This window comes from Hippopotamus amphibius, chromosome 7, assembly GCF_030028045.1.
Source record: "Hippopotamus amphibius kiboko isolate mHipAmp2 chromosome 7, mHipAmp2.hap2, whole genome shotgun sequence".
NCBI classification, from domain to species: domain Eukaryota; kingdom Metazoa; phylum Chordata; class Mammalia; order Artiodactyla; family Hippopotamidae; genus Hippopotamus; species Hippopotamus amphibius.
In genome coordinates, this window is record NC_080192.1 from 101564401 (window position 1) to 101580623 (window position 16223).

Consider the following 16223-nt stretch of genomic DNA (forward strand, 5'->3'; position numbering starts at 1 on the left):
GGGCACTGTGCTTTTCATGCTTTATCTTCTTTAATCTTTGCTACAATCCTATAAATTAGGATCGTATAAGCCATTATAAGTAGACAGAAAGAGGCCTAGAGAACTGAGGAAGTTTCCCAAGGTCACAAGAATTATATGTGATAGAGACAGAATCCAACTCTCTTCTGTATGACTACAATGCCTTCACTTGAATATTTTGTAGGTAAAAATTTTACAGAAAATGAATATTGCTTTTTGTAGAGACTCTAAAATAGTGGAAATGAATACGAAATGTTTTAGGGAAAAAATACAATTAACTCAACTACTTGAAAGATAGTCCAAATAGCTTAATCTTATCTGGTTTGTTGTAGTAATAGAAATATTGGAGTCAGCCACAAATTAGAGGAAATGGACATGGAGATATGGAACACTGAATATGACCAGCATATATGCACTAAAATTTTCCAAAGGAACTTGGAATCTGCATAGGCAAATATTAAACAAGGAATAGTGAAGGATCTTGTGGGTGATTAAGTAAAATATCTTTAGCTCCAAATTTTAAATTCTTTTTATTTGTTTGTAAATCCATGTTGCCTAGTGCAGAGTTTACTATATAATAAGGTTCAAAAGTATTGTTGAATAAATTGAATTGGATATGAAACTGGAGATTAAAAAGTAATTGTGAGAGGCCATCCTGGTAGCTTTTCATATCTGTCATGATGTCTTGATGGAAAAGAGGCTCCTTAGGACCTGTTATGCCAACAGTAAGACTACATCTTAGTGAAGATTTTATTTGGGGAGTGTATGAATGAAAGTTTAAAATACAAAGAGAGATCAGAGAGATCATCATGACATGATGCCAAGGACTTTCAGTGCATGCTAATATGAGGAAATGCAGTATTAAAAAGTGATCTGTATTGGGATGGGCTGAGGTCCTAAGTCTAAAATTCAATGTGATGTGAATGTTGATACCTTGGATGTTAAAGTCAGAAAGACTTTAGTTTCAAATCAAAGCTCTCCACACTCTTATATGTGCCAGGACAACATACATAGCCTCCTCACTTATAAAATATGCATGAGAATGCCTAGATTATTGGTGTGTGGGAGAGTGTGAATATCTTCTGTGTGAAACACCTCAAAAGTCAAAATTATAGAGGCAAAAAATATAAAAAGGAAAATTGAGACCATCTGATATTTTACCTATCATAAGCACATTTTTCTTTTGTGTGTGTATGAAACATGTTATATGATATTAGAAATATAAGTTGCTGCTACATGATACTGAACACCAGATGAAAAATTAGAACAAAATTAACCAATCATTGCTGATTATATAAACATTCAGATGTTTGGCATCAAACAGATAAAACATCTGGCTCATGAATTGAAATTTTTACTTTTCATATGCAAGTTGTGATAACACTACTTGGTGTTTATTTCTATGAAAAATTTCCTTTCTAAAGTAACAGGCTTATGAATCTAATAAGAGAAATGTATACAGCAGGGAAAACATTTCAATTTTATGTAGATTTTGATCTCACGATTACTCTTTACTCTCCAATTTCACACCAAATTCAACTTATTCAACAAAACTTTTGAATTTTATTATTGAATATATAGCAAACCCTGCATTAGGCAATATGAATTTTAAACCAAACAAAGAAACAAACAAAAACATACCCCTGCCTAGAGAGAGGTCATTTTTGAAGGAAGGAAGCAAACATTTAAAACAATGAAAATTTAGCATCATCATTGAAGTAGAATCAGGGTGGCATAGGCACACAATAAAGAGGCTGTTTTCCTGGCTCCCAGCTAGAGAAAGTGCAGAGGAGAAGGAATGTCTGCGGAGACTTCCAAGAGGAAGATGATGATGGAGTTGAGATATAAGGACAAATAGCTATGTGCTGGATGGATTCAGAAGTGATGGATATTGAAGAAGCTCATTGAGTTTCACCTGGAGCTTAGGATCTACATGTAGGGTGTTTGGTAGATGAGGCAGCAAGGAGAGATTCTGAATGGCTTTCTCTTATAGTCGGTGTCGTGACAGAGTGGCATTACACACAGTGTGAAGGCAGTAGTATACAGGATGAACGATGAAGGAGACGAGAAACCAGTAAGAAGACTACAGCGTTGATCTGAGGTTATGAAATCCCAACCTTAGGAAAAGAAGAGTAACCGAAAAGAGGGGACAGATTGCAGAGATATAGATGAGCTAAAAGCTCATTTGGTGCCATCAGGATGAGAGTGGAGGAGGAAGTTTGCCCATATCTTTCAGGTTTCTGTTTGAATGACGGGGAAGTAATTCCATCTCTTTGTAGAAGAAGAAAGGAGAAGGAACAGCTGTGTGGACAAATGTGATGAAATGAGTTTTTGACATCCCTGTGGGATGTAAGAGAGAGATGTCTAGAAGATCATAAAAAAGTAGTGGAGATTGAAATACTGATTTTTGCATATGTTGAAATCCAAGTTCGGACAAAAAGAAACACTATAAACATTATAAATACTAAATTTAAAATACTCTCTAGATTCATTTAAATGATAATCTGGAACATTAAGGCAATGGGTATACCTTTTGAAATTGCTTCACTATGAATTCCACCTTGGATGATCAGAAAATTGAAAATAAAGAAATGTATTATTTATGCCCTGATAAAATCTGTGAGCCATGATGTCAGTGCTGTCATATGTTGATCTTACCCAGAACTGTATGATTTTGAGAGTTACCTTCTAGGAGAACATTTTATTCAAATTCAAACACTAAAGATGTGAAAGGTATTATGTCTTTTGTACTCCCTCAGGTTCATTTGTATATCTGAAGGAAACTGAACTGTATTTTTAATTCAAATTTTTGTCTATAGGTTTAAATAGTAGGAAAGAATTCAAGTGCCTCAAACTTTTGAATAATTCAATGACATGGCTTTGTACATAGTGTCAATTACTTTATGATTGAAATATTTCCAGCCACAATCCCCAACATTGGACTAGTCCTAACTGTAGACTCTGTTTCACCTCGCCTTGGATTTCTATCCTAATGCTGCTGTTATGTGGAACCAGAGGGTAATCCCCATTGTCGAACTTCAGAGCCCAAGCCTCACTGTCACTTGACATGCTCTATTTAGCGAAGGAGATTTGTGTTTTGCCTAGAGCTTGGCAAGAGCCATAAACACACACCTTTGAATTAGAGGCAAAACTAAACTGAATAGCCATCCACAGGCCAGGGTCTGAGCTATAATCTTCAATATTTTTTCACCTTTTCAGTGATAGATTCTGGAATAAACCTCATTTTCCTGATGGCCAAGGTATCTTGACTCTACTCTATACTAATACTATATGCTATTAATCTCAAAATCACCCTTGCTCTGCTTTATTGCTTAAGCAACATAAAAAATTAAAATGATAGTATTTTGTTTATAGAGGGCTAATGGTATGCTTTAATATCCATAAGCCTAGTTCACTCTCATTGCATTTTTTCTCCTCTCAATGCTTCTTTTACAAATAACTTTTGATTATACACAGAATTCATGCTATGTGCTTTAGCATGTACTTTCAAAAAGTGAGAAATTTTCTCATATGTTCATGGTCATTATAATACCAAAATTAAACATAATTCCTCACTATTATCTAACATGTAGCCCATATTGAAATGTCCTGGATTACATCTCAAATGTCTTTAGTTTGCCGTTGTTTTTTGACACAGTATTCAGATTCTACACATTGCATTTTGTTGTTTCATCCCTTAAAGCTCTTTAAGTCTTGTTTTTTTTAATTGAAGTATAGTTGACACACAATATTGTATTTATTTCAGCTGTACAATATAATGATTCAACATTTATGTGCATAACAAATTAACCACCATAAGTCTAGTAACCGTCTGTAACCATATAAAATTATTATAATATTATTGACTATATTCGCTAGGCTTTACATTACATCATCATGGCTTATGTTATAACTGAAAGTTTGTACCCCTTAATCCCTTTCACCCATTTTGCTTGCCTTTCATTAGCCTCTTCTCGGGTGACCACAAGATTGTTCTCTGTATCATGGGTCTGTTTCTGTTTTGTTTGGTTTTTGTTTGTTTGTTTTTTAAATTTCACATATAAGTAAAATTATATTTTGTCTTTCTCTTAAAATTACCTCTCAAAATGCTATATACAGAAAAACAAAGATAAGACTGACAACTGAGTTCTTGTGAGATATAATACAAATGAAAAGACATCTTTTGAACAGTTTTAACATATTAAAATAAACCCTGCCAATTTATAACTGGATAATTGGCAAAAATGTTTTTCAATATCAAAGGACTTTTTCAGTCATGTAAAAGGTGAAAAAATTTACCACCAGCAGATCAGTGCAGTAAGCAGTGTTAAGGAAAATCATTCCATCAGAAGGAAAAGAGATGGAAGTCAGTACTGACACGAAATAAATAACATTGGAAATGGTAAATATGTGAATAAATATAAAAGACTTTTTTTTTTCTTTCTTTTAATTCTCTTTGAAAGGTAATGGACTGTTTTAAGACAGTTGTTGGCAAAATAAGGTCTGTGGACCTAATCTGTCTCCTACAATCTGTGAGCTAAGAATGATTTTTACATATTTAACAATAGTAAGACATAAGCAAAAAAAAAACCAAGTAAGTATGTGCAACAGATCTCCTATGACCTGCAATGTTTAAAACATTTGCTGTCTGGCCCCAGAAAAATATCCCCAGTTTAAAGTGAAAATATGAATGTTGTGACATTTACTCCATTTGGAAAAGCAAAATGTATGAAAACAATAGGACCAAGTCCAATAGAGGGAAGATGGAAGAATAATGTCACAAGATTTTTATGCTATCCTGTAAGTGATGCAGTGTTACTTAAAGTTAGATTGTGAAAAGTTAATTGTATAAGTTAATGAAAGTTAATGATAATCACTTAAAATATGAATAGTTAATAAGCTAATAAAGAAGATACAATGTACTGAAAAAAATAGCCTATTATTCCAGAAAATGGGGGTGAAGAGGAAAAAGAATACAAAGATCAGAAGGGACATAAAATAAGCAAGATGATAGAACTAAACCTTAAAACATTAATAAATCACATTAAATATAAATGGTCATGACATCCCATATGTCAGATTGCATACAAAAGCAGAATGCAAATAAATATATGTGGTATACTGTAAGCCCTCTTCAAACATAGAGACACAAATGGTTCAAAGTCAAATAATGGGAAAATATATGCAGTGCTAAGCTAATATAAAGAAAACTGCAGTGGCTATATTAATATGAGATGAAATAAATTTAAAGCAACGAATATTGCCATCAATAAAGTGGGCCAATTTTTAATGATAAAGAGCACATAATAATCCTAAATGTTTACATCCCTAATACCAAAGTTTATAGATAAATTAACAAAAATTAACAGAATTGAAAGCAGAAATGGACAGATACCCAATTATAGCAAAAGATTTTACACTGGATAGAAACAAAACAAAAATAAGTAAGGGTTAAGAAGGCTTGAACAACACTGTAAACAAACTTTACCTAATAAATACTTTTAGAACCTTCTGTTCAATAGTAACAAAATATACCTTCCTCTTAATTGCACATAGAACTTTTACCAAGATAGATCATATCATGGTCATAATGCATATCTCAATAAATTAAAAAAATTCAAATCTTTCAAAGTATACTGTGTAACAAACATGGGATTAAATTAGACATCCATAAGAGAAAGAAATCTGGAAAGTTCCCAAACAAAACAAACGAACATCTGTAAATAAGGCTTGGATCAAGGGGTTTATTTTTGTACATGGTGTTAGAGAATATTCTAATTTCATTCTTTTCCATGTAGCTTTCCAGTTTTCACAGAGCAACTTGTTGAAGTGACTGTCTTTTCTCCATTGTATATTCTTGCCTTCTTTGTCACAGATTAATTGAACGTAAGTGCCTAGGTTTATTTCTGGGCTCTCTATTCTGTTCCATTGATCTATGTATCTGTTTTTGTGCTAGTACCATACTGTTGTGGTTACTGTAGCTTTGTAGTGTAGTCTGAAGTCAAGGAACATGATTCCTCCAGTTGTTTTTTTTTTTTGAGTAAATTTCTTTCAGACAACTGTTTTAATTTTTTTAAATTTTTATTTTACATTGGAGTATAGTTGATTAACAATGTTGTGTTAGTTTCAGGTGTACAGCAAAGTGATTCAGTTATACATATACATGTATTTATTTTTTTTCAAATTCTTCCCATTTAGGTTACTGTAGAATGTTGATCAGAGTTCCCTGTGCTATACAATAGGTCCTTGTTGCTTATCTGTTTTAAATATAGCAGTATGTACATGTCAATACCAAACTTCCAATCTATCCCTCCCCCCCCACCGTGCTTCCCCACTGGTAACCATAAATTCATTCTCTAAGTCTGTGAGTTTGTTTCTGTTTTGTAAATAGAGTAAGTCCCCTACATATGAATGAGTTCCATTCCAAGAGCATGTTTGTAAGTCCAACAAAGTTAGTGTAGGTACCCAAATAACACAGTCAGCTGTATAATACTGTACTGTAATAGGTTTATAATACTTTTCACACAAATAATACATAAAAACAAACACAAAAAGTAGAGAAAACATTTTTACTTTTACAGTACAATATCTTGGAAAATACAGTAGAACAGCTGGCATACAGGGGCTGGCATTGAGTGAACAGGTAAGAAGAGTTACAGACTGCAGGAGGGAGAGGAGGTGGGGGATGGTAGAGCTGAAGGATCCTCAGCAATAGGAGATGGAGGGCAAGCTGCAATTTCACTCATGCCTGACATGGATGGCACAGGTTCTGGTTCCTTGCTGGAACCAGATGCACGTTTGCATCTTTGAAAGTTGCAACTTGAAGGTTCATATGTAGGGGACTTATTGTAAGTTCATTTTTATCTTTTCTTTTTTCTTTTTAGATTCTGCATATAAGCAATTTCATATAGTATTTGTCTTTGTTTGACTTACTTCCCTTGTATAATAATCTCCAGGTCCATCCATGTTGCTGCAAATGGCATTATTTCATCCTTTTTAATGGCTGAGTAATATTCCATTGTGTATATGTACCACATCTTCATTATCTTTTTATCTGTTGATGGGCATTTAGGTTGTTTCCATGTCTTGGCTATTGTAAACAGTGCTGCAGTGAGCATTGGGGTGCATGTATCCTTTCAAACCGTGTTTTTCTCTGGATATTTCTAGGCACAAAGCTATGTATGTGTGCTTCACATAGTTTTCATTTAGGGGTCAGTATTTAGTTAGAAGTTTCTGCAGATCCAAAAGGGGTATACCTTAGATTCATTACTAAAATACACACCTACAGTGTGAACTTTTGAATTTCAAAAAAGGGAGATTACATAGTTGGCATCCCACTTTGCTCTCTCTATATTATGAAGCTGCCCTACATTCTTCACTGTAGTACAAAAGTGAACATTTGTTATATGTGTGTATATGACATGTGTATGTGTGTATATATCGATAAAAAGTTTTTTATTCATTACAATAAATCATATGACTTTGCAGTATTCTTACCAATTACAGAGTCATATCTGACCCAAATAGGAACAGTGACCCTATTGCATGGTACATTTGACAAAACCAATTTTATCACCCTGGTGTATTTTTGGACTCCAACAAAGGAGATATAATGATATTCACATAAATAATTTGGGGGATTTGATTATTTTGCTTTTTACCCCAGTCATCCTCTGCCTCAACGTTTATCTATGTAATAGCAACTGACTTGGTGTGACAGTTTTTCTGAAACTTTCTTTTCTGCTTCCTTTTCAGAGGAACTTTTATAAGGTCATTCAAGCAGATGTCAATCTTAATACAGCAAAGATATGTTCTCAGGGTATATCTAAGAAATCAATTATAAATATCGATTGAATTTTACTGATTCTAAAAACCACACACCGAAGTATAAAATATTTGTTCATTTAACATAAATGAGAGTGAAGTGTGATATGGGAGGGGGCTTATGGATGGAAATTTCATGAGCCCTGTCTTGGGAGATGTCCAATACTTACCTATTTCTATTTTTTAATGTAATTTTAAAATAAAAAAAATTCTTTTATTTGTATCTATTAAAAATCTCAGTAATTTAGATTCAAAATTGTAGTAAGTGTAAAATTTGATCTTTATGTTTTTTAATCATATTGGTTTGGTAAAGAAGAGAACAAAGGAAATTATGCTCTTGTAACTGAACTTGATTTTTATTTGCTTTTGCTTTATGCTTAAATTTCTTAAGTTTTGCTTTCAAGGAGAAGACTATATAATGGTGTAAAGTTTACCAGAAAAATCATGTATTTTTTTCCTTCTGGTAAAACCTTTAAAGAGTGAAATGATAGGAATATTGACACTTATTTTTTTTAATCCAAGAAAAACTTTTAAAAAATTGTTAATCTTATATTATAGTTGATTAACAATGTTTTGTTAGTTTCAGGTGTACAGCAAAGTGATTCAGTTATATGAATACAGGTATCTATTTTCTCAAATTCTTTTCCCATTTAGGTTATTACCAAGTATTGAACAGAGTTCCCTATGCTATACAGTAGGTCTTTATTGGTTATCTTATTTTATTTTATTTTTTTTAATTAAAAATTTTTTTTTATTTTTAAAATAAATTTATTTATTTTATTTATTTATTGGCTGCGTTGGGTCTTCGTTGCTGCACACGGGCTTTCTCTAGTTGCTGAGAGCGGGGGCTACTCTTCATTGTGGTGCACAGGCTTCTCATTGTAGTGGCTTCTCTTGTTGTGGAGCACGGGCCCTAGGTGCATGGGCTTCAATAGTTGCGGCACACGGGCTCAGTAGTTGTGGCTCACGGGCTCTAGAGCACAGGCTCAATAGTTGTGGCTCATGGGCTTAGCTGCTCCGTCGCATGTGGAATCTTCCCAGAGCAGAGCTCGAACCTGTGTCCCCTGCATTGGCAGGCGGATTCTTAACCACTGCACCACCTAGGAAGTCCTGGTTATCTTATTTTAAATACAGCAGTGAATACATGTCAATCCCAAACTCCCAATCTATCCCTCCTCTCCCACTCTTCCCCGCTGGTAACCATAAATTCATTCTCTACATCTGTGAGTCTGTTTATGTTTTATAAGTAAGTTCAATTATATCATTTTTTTTAGATTCTGTATATAGGTGATATCATATGGTATTGTCATTCTCTGACCTATTTCAATGAGTATGATATTCTCTAGGTCCATCCATGTTGTTGCAAGTGGCATTATTTCATTCTTTTTTTATGGCTGAGTAATATTCCATTGTATTTATGTACCACATCTTCTTTATCCATTCATTTGTCAATAGACACTTAGGTTACTTCCATGTTTTGGCTATTGTAAACAGTGCTACAGTGAACATTTGGGTGCATGTATCCTTTCAAACATGTTTTTCTCTAGATATATGTCCAGGAATGGTATTGCTGGATCATACGGTAGCTCAGTTTTCAGTTTCTTAAGAAACCTCTCTATACTTTTCTCCATAGTGCTTGTACCAATGTACATTCCCAACAATGTAGGAGGGTTCCATTTTCTCCACCCCTGTCTAGCATTTATTGTTTGTAGATTTTTTGTTGATAGCCATTCTGACTGATGTGAGGTGATACCTCACTTTAGTTTTGATTTGCATTTCCCTGATAATTAGTGATGTTGAGCATCTTTTCATGTGCTTCTTGGCCATCTGTATATTGTCTTTGGAGAAATGTCTGTTTAGGTCTTCTGCCCAGTTTTTGATTGGGTTGTTTGTTTGTTTTTCATACTGAGCAGCATGAGCTCTTTGTAAATTTTTGAGATTAATTCCTTTTTGGTTTCATTGTTTGCAAATATTTCCTTCCTTTCTCTGGTTTGTCTTTTCATTTTGTTTATGGTTTCCTTTGCTGTGCAAAAATTTTTTGAGTTTAATTAGATCCCCTTTGTTTATTTTTCTTTTTATTTCCATTACTCTAGGAGACAGATTGAAAAATATATTGCTGCGATACATGTCAAAGAGTGTTCTGCCTAGTGTTTGCCTCTCCGAGTTATATAGTATCCAGTCTTACATTTAGATCTTTAATCCGTTTTGAGTTTATTTTTGTGTATGGTGTTAAAGAATGTTCTAATTTAATTTTTTTATATGTAGCTGTCCAGTTTTCACAGCACCATTTATTGCAGAGACTGTCTTTTATCCATTATATAGTCTTGCTTCCTTTGTCATAGTTTAATTGACCATAGAAGTGTGCCCTTATTTCTGGGATTTCTATCCTTTTCCATTGATCTATATTTCTTTTTGTGCCAGTACAATACTCTTTTGATTACTGTTGCTTTGTAGTATAGGCTGAAGAGAGGGAGCTTAATTCCTCCTGCTCTTTTCTACTTTCTCAAGATTGCTTTGGCTATTTGGGGTCCTTTTTTGTCTACATACAGATTTTAAAAAATTTTTATTCTAGTTCTGTGAAAAATGGCATTGGTAATTTGATAAGGATTGAATTAAATCTGTAGGTTGCCTTGGGTAGCATAGTCATTTTGACAATATTTATTCTTCAAATCCAAGAACATGATATATCTTTCCATGTGTTTGGTCATCTTTGATTCTTTCATCAGTGTCTTATCCTGTTAAGATGTGTGACTGTGGGGTAGGACTGAAATCACAGCTACAGTTAGCCTCCAAGGTCAGAGGATAACCAGATGGTCCCTCAAAATTTCATCTCCTGCTACTATTATACAAACAAAACTGGGCAGATAGTGCAACATGTTAGGTCGACTTTGATTTTATCTTTTCTAAATGAGGGCAAGAAAACAAGATAGGATCTAAGACGGGGTCCCCGACCCCCAGGCCGTGGATGGGTACTGGTCCGTGGCCTGTTAGAAACCAGGATACACAGCAGGAGGTGAGTGGCGGGCAAGCAAGCAAAGCTTCATCTGCCACTCCCCATCACTTTCATTACTGACTGAACCATCCCTCCCCCACTTCCATGGAAAAATTGTCTTCCATGAAACTGGTCCCTGGTGTCAAAAAGTTTGGGGACCACTGATCTAAGGAACCTGGTAGCTTCACTGGATGTACTATTAAATTACTGAGTAGAGTGACTACTCTGTTGCTCCCTCCTACCCTGAAACTCCCTGACAATATTCATACCACTTGTTGAATTTCTTTGATTGATTGATTGATTCATTCAATAAGCATTTATCAAGCACATATATACCTCTATGAAGTAAATGTAGAATTACACCACAGCCCCGTTAAAAATTTGAAAAACATCATTTGATCTCTAAGCAATTTGGGCATTTATAATTACCTTCTCTCCTGTGGTGGTAAACAAAGTGAGTGTGCCTATGGACTCCTCCAAGCTAATAAACCTCTTTCTGATTCCCTTTGAGTCAATATTACCAATAAACTTACATATCAATTCTTACATGTTTTGCTACTACAATAGGAAACAGTCAATATTTTATATATATTGTAATATATACATTTATATGTATTGCTTTTAATTGTGTGAGTATTTTATAATTTAAATATGTGTTTGTGGGACTCTTGTTTTCATATTTGTTTACCTAAGCTTTTTTGGATTTGTACATACGAGTTTTGTTTTCTGTCATTTTATGAGTTTATGTCTTATTTTCTGTTCCATATTATACATCTTATCTTTTATTTCACAACACAGGCCTGGCCTTGAGGGCTCAGGTGACAATCTCTTATGACCTCTAAATGGCTAGTTGGTCATTGATATGTGTATTTCTATTTGATTCTTCAGTCTGTTTCTCTTTATGATATAGAGGATAAAGTCTTGAGCTCTTCTTTTTTTCTCAATTTTGCTCTACGTAAACCTGGAGAATTTGAATAAATGTGGTTCACTTCTTAAGTATACCTAGAATGCACTGCATTTGTTTTATTGTCAAATCTTGATCATGATTCTGTGTTGAACTCACTGCCAATATTGTGTCTGGGTATGCAAATGTTAAGTACATGTACCATATAACTCATCTCTGAGCCAAGGGGGCAGTGATATAAATAAGTGTAACAGCTGACTTGTTAAAAGTCAGGTCTCCAACATGGAAAGATGATAATAGAAGCTGTTTTAATGGGGTCATGAAGTATCAATTTAAAATGTTCTCTGTTAGATAGGTGGCACTGTTGCTGCTTTCAGTCAGAGGGAAGCATATTGATGATATTCTCTATTTTCCATGTATGTTTTTCAAATGGGAGAGTTTGCATCAAAATCTCAGATAGCATTTTCCCTAGATTTAATAATTTAATTCCTCAGGCCTTTGAAAAATGATAGCAGCCAACTATCAATGTGAACATTTATTCCAAAGCCTGTTTTATCAGATTGGGTCATGTTTTTGAATAAATAAGGCATTTAATTTATTTAGTCCATAAAGCACCTGTTAATTTTTCTCCAGTAGCATAAGGTCATAGTCTAAGACTACCGAAAATTTCCTGAAGATATAATTGAGAATAGCTTGGCCATCAAGCAGGTCACTTTCCGAGGGCAGCCTCTGCACTGCTGGTCCTTACGAAGTCAGCAGATGTGTTACTGTGTCTTTAAAGCAGTGGGGCTTCTGTACTTCTACAATATGATACTCAAGACTTTTTTTTAAATTTCAGCTTTATTGAGCCATAGTTGACAAATAAAATTGTAAGGTAATTGAAGTGTATCTCGTGACAATTTGAGATGCATATGCATTGTGAAAGAATCCCCGCCCCCCATCTAGTTAAAACACATCTATCATCTCACATATTTATTTCTTTTTTTGAGAACATTTAAGTTCTACTCTTTTAGCAAATTTCAATTGTACAGTAGTGTTATCAACTATAGTCACTATGTTATGCATTCAATCCTCAGGCCTTATTCATCTTACAGCTGAAAGTCTGTGTCCTTTAACCAACCTTTCCTTGATTCCTCCAGCCCCCAACCCCTGGAAACCACTTTTCTACTGTTTATATTCATTTGACTGTTTTTTTTTAAGATTCCATATATAAGTAATACTGATACTCAAGACTTTTTCAACTTTCAGTGAATACTTTGATTACCTATCTTTCCTGGCTGCTTGAAACCTTATTTACTGGCAAGTTTAAATTTAATCACTTTGTAAACAACTCGTAATAAAAGCATAATTTTCACGTAGTCACCTACTTAAAAAAATCATTTTCGAGTGGTTCTGGCAGGTCTGGTCTGATCAGAAGTATTTGTCAGTATTAAACAATAATGTACTTGCTTATCTTAACTCCAGTAAAGAAGCCTTCTTAGTCATGGCCCAGTGCTGTCTAGCTGGCTAATTCCTAAAGTGTCAAAAGAGACCAAAAAGAACCTAAGGATGTCCAACCATGTGGTGAAAGGAAACCTTCCCTTTTGACTGAAACTAGTATATCAAACTTTGCTTTCAGAAAGTAAAGTGTAGAAGAGGTTATATAGAGTAGGTTATTAAGAGTGTCGGCTTTAAAGAGAGACAATTTGGGATCTAATTCTGACTCTATCACTTACCTGCTGTGTACCCCAGGCAAGTTCATTAACCTCTCTGTTTACTCTTTAGTACAATAAACTGACCAACTCATAGGATCCTGTAATGGTTAAACCAATTATCCATTTGAGGGAGTGAATGAATACAGGCTAGTATTCAGTGAGTATTAGCCATTACTATTATTATATTCATTTTTTACAAGTTACTATTATATTAACTTTTGTAAATTTTTGAGGGACACATGGATATTAAATCTTATCTCTAATAATGAAGTAATTTGATGTTTCTTCAAGCATTAGGAAGTCAGAAGAGGGAGTATTTTAGAGTATTTTAGAGAGAGCTGCCTTGCTTGGAACCCATCATATGATAATCACCAGTTTTCAGGTCTCTTTTATTAGTGAGGTGATATAACTATATATCTCATTTAATTCTCATTGGATCCAGATGAATCACTAAAATGACTCTTGCATATTTTCAGGGCAGAAATTACCTCTACTGATTTTAGGCTCTGATCACTAGAGAACGCCTTCCATATAAGCATTCGAATTGCTTAGCATTTATACATATTTATACTCGTCTTGGCTATTCTCACCATGATTACTGTCTGTAGATTTTCAGAATTGCCCCCTCTCCCAACACCCATCACTTTGTAACTGATTTCCTGCTGTTCTTGACTCAGGAGTGTTTAGTCCCATACTCAAGTGGTGAAGGCATTTGTTTGTGACAAACACCGTATGTCCAGAATTCTTGTACCTGTCGAAGAGAGGCCTTGCAGGACCTGACAGGTGGCGTGTCTGCATACACGTTGTTCCGGCATGATCATTCATAATGATTCTCAAAGGGAGTATAAGTAATTTGCATATCAAAGGGCCTACGTCAGGAGTGTATATTAAGTAAGAAGCTCCCCAATATTAAATTTTGGATCAGGAAACTTCTTCAAGAACCGTATCTCAATTTTCAAGGCATTTCTAGTAAAGACATCTAAAGTAACCACTTTGGTTGAAGTGTCACCTTTCATATTTGAAGATACTGCTGATTCAGATTCATATTTCATTCAATCCTCATTATAACCTTGACTCAAGTGTTAGGGCCCCATATTATTGACTCACGCACTGTCTACCATGCCGCTTAGCTAGTGTCCCATTATCCCACCTGCCTCAAATATGACTCTCCTCTCAGACATTAATTTATAAAATGCTCATTGTTTTAGGAGGAGATGTTTTTGCGGTGAGAAAGTGCTTGCTGTTGGCCCTGTGATGTCGTATAGGTGCAGCATATCTATTCAGGTGAGGTTGGTTCCATAGACTACCTTTGTTTAAGGGTGTAGCTCAGTTTTCCAGTATGTATTTTGGAGAACAAAACTAGTTTTGTTGTTGTTGTTGTTGTTACTACTAGATTTCTCAGAACATTTATTGTTACTAATGTACATTTGTGAGTCTACAGGGGAAAAAGAAGATATACTTTTCAACATTGCCCAAATTTATTTAATCATAGAATATCTTTTTTTCACAGAGATACAAAATAACTCAAGGCTCTAAGGCCTTACACAAGACACTCCAGAAAACACTAATCTGAGTATTTGAAAACCTGGAGAAAATCCCTATTAAGTTAGGAAGGAGGAAGGTAGAGACAAAGTGAGAAGTGTAATAGAGCCTCTACTGAGGATCTTGGTTTTGCCTAAATATTATTCTATCTCAAGTGTGAAAGTGAAAATAAACTATCATCACTTCAGCCACCATAATTGCTTTGGTAAAATAGTGGTAAATCACAGCATAGCCTTTCTTTAATATTTGTTTTGTTCGTATTTGCCATATTACTTATGGACTCAAGGCTAGCTACTACTGTAACTTCCTTTATTTCCATATTGCTGATGTTTTAAAAAATGTGAACTTCCAATCCATTTCCCTTGAGTTGCCCAGTTTCTCACTTTGCTTCAGGTCTAGCAGGATGGGGAATGTTAGCCCCTGTAGACATTCCTCTGTGTCTGACATGCATTCTGGCCATGCCTGTCCAGTCCTTCTACTACCCCAGACATACCAAATTTTGACATCTGGTTCTTTGGTTCTTTATTACCAATTCTTTCACCTTAGTGCACTCACCTTTGTCCCAGCTTCATCAGATCAAAAGCTCAAATTTAAGGCTGTTATTTTTCTTTGTAATGTAGAGGGATCTTCTGTTGTTAGAGTTTAAAAATCCACCTTTATCCCTTTCACGTGCACTTTAATTCCCCTGTTGAATTTAACTGTAGAGAATAAAAGATAGAGAACAAAGTAGAAAAAGTCCTGTAAATCACTGCCTGTATTTTCTTGATAAGCATATCAAAAGCCAGTTCTTCCCCGTTCTAGTAAACCTCCAAAATGATGGATTTAGTTGAGGAACAGGAATGCAGGTGAATAGTTGTGAGGTGAGGACGGAGTGAGTAAAACCAGAGCTGTACTGCAGCTGGCTTCTGGTGGCTCACCAGAGCCAACTGTTAGATTTCCACGAACTATGAAAGCTGGGCATTAAACACAGCCATTATTAAGAATTAAATTATATAAACTTACATTTAAACAAATTACATTAAAACTAAAGATAATAAATACTCAAAACTCACCACTTCCTAGTTATTTTACTACTTATTACTATTATATATGATCAAGGTTATTTATATGCATTTTATTTGCCTGGTGGAAATAGTATACAATAGTGTACTATTGTGCACCTTCTCCCAATTCAGGTTTGTAGCTTGAATTTGGCAATGGAGGGAATTTTCATAGCATAGAAATCCGCAAATATTACACAGTAAGGCTT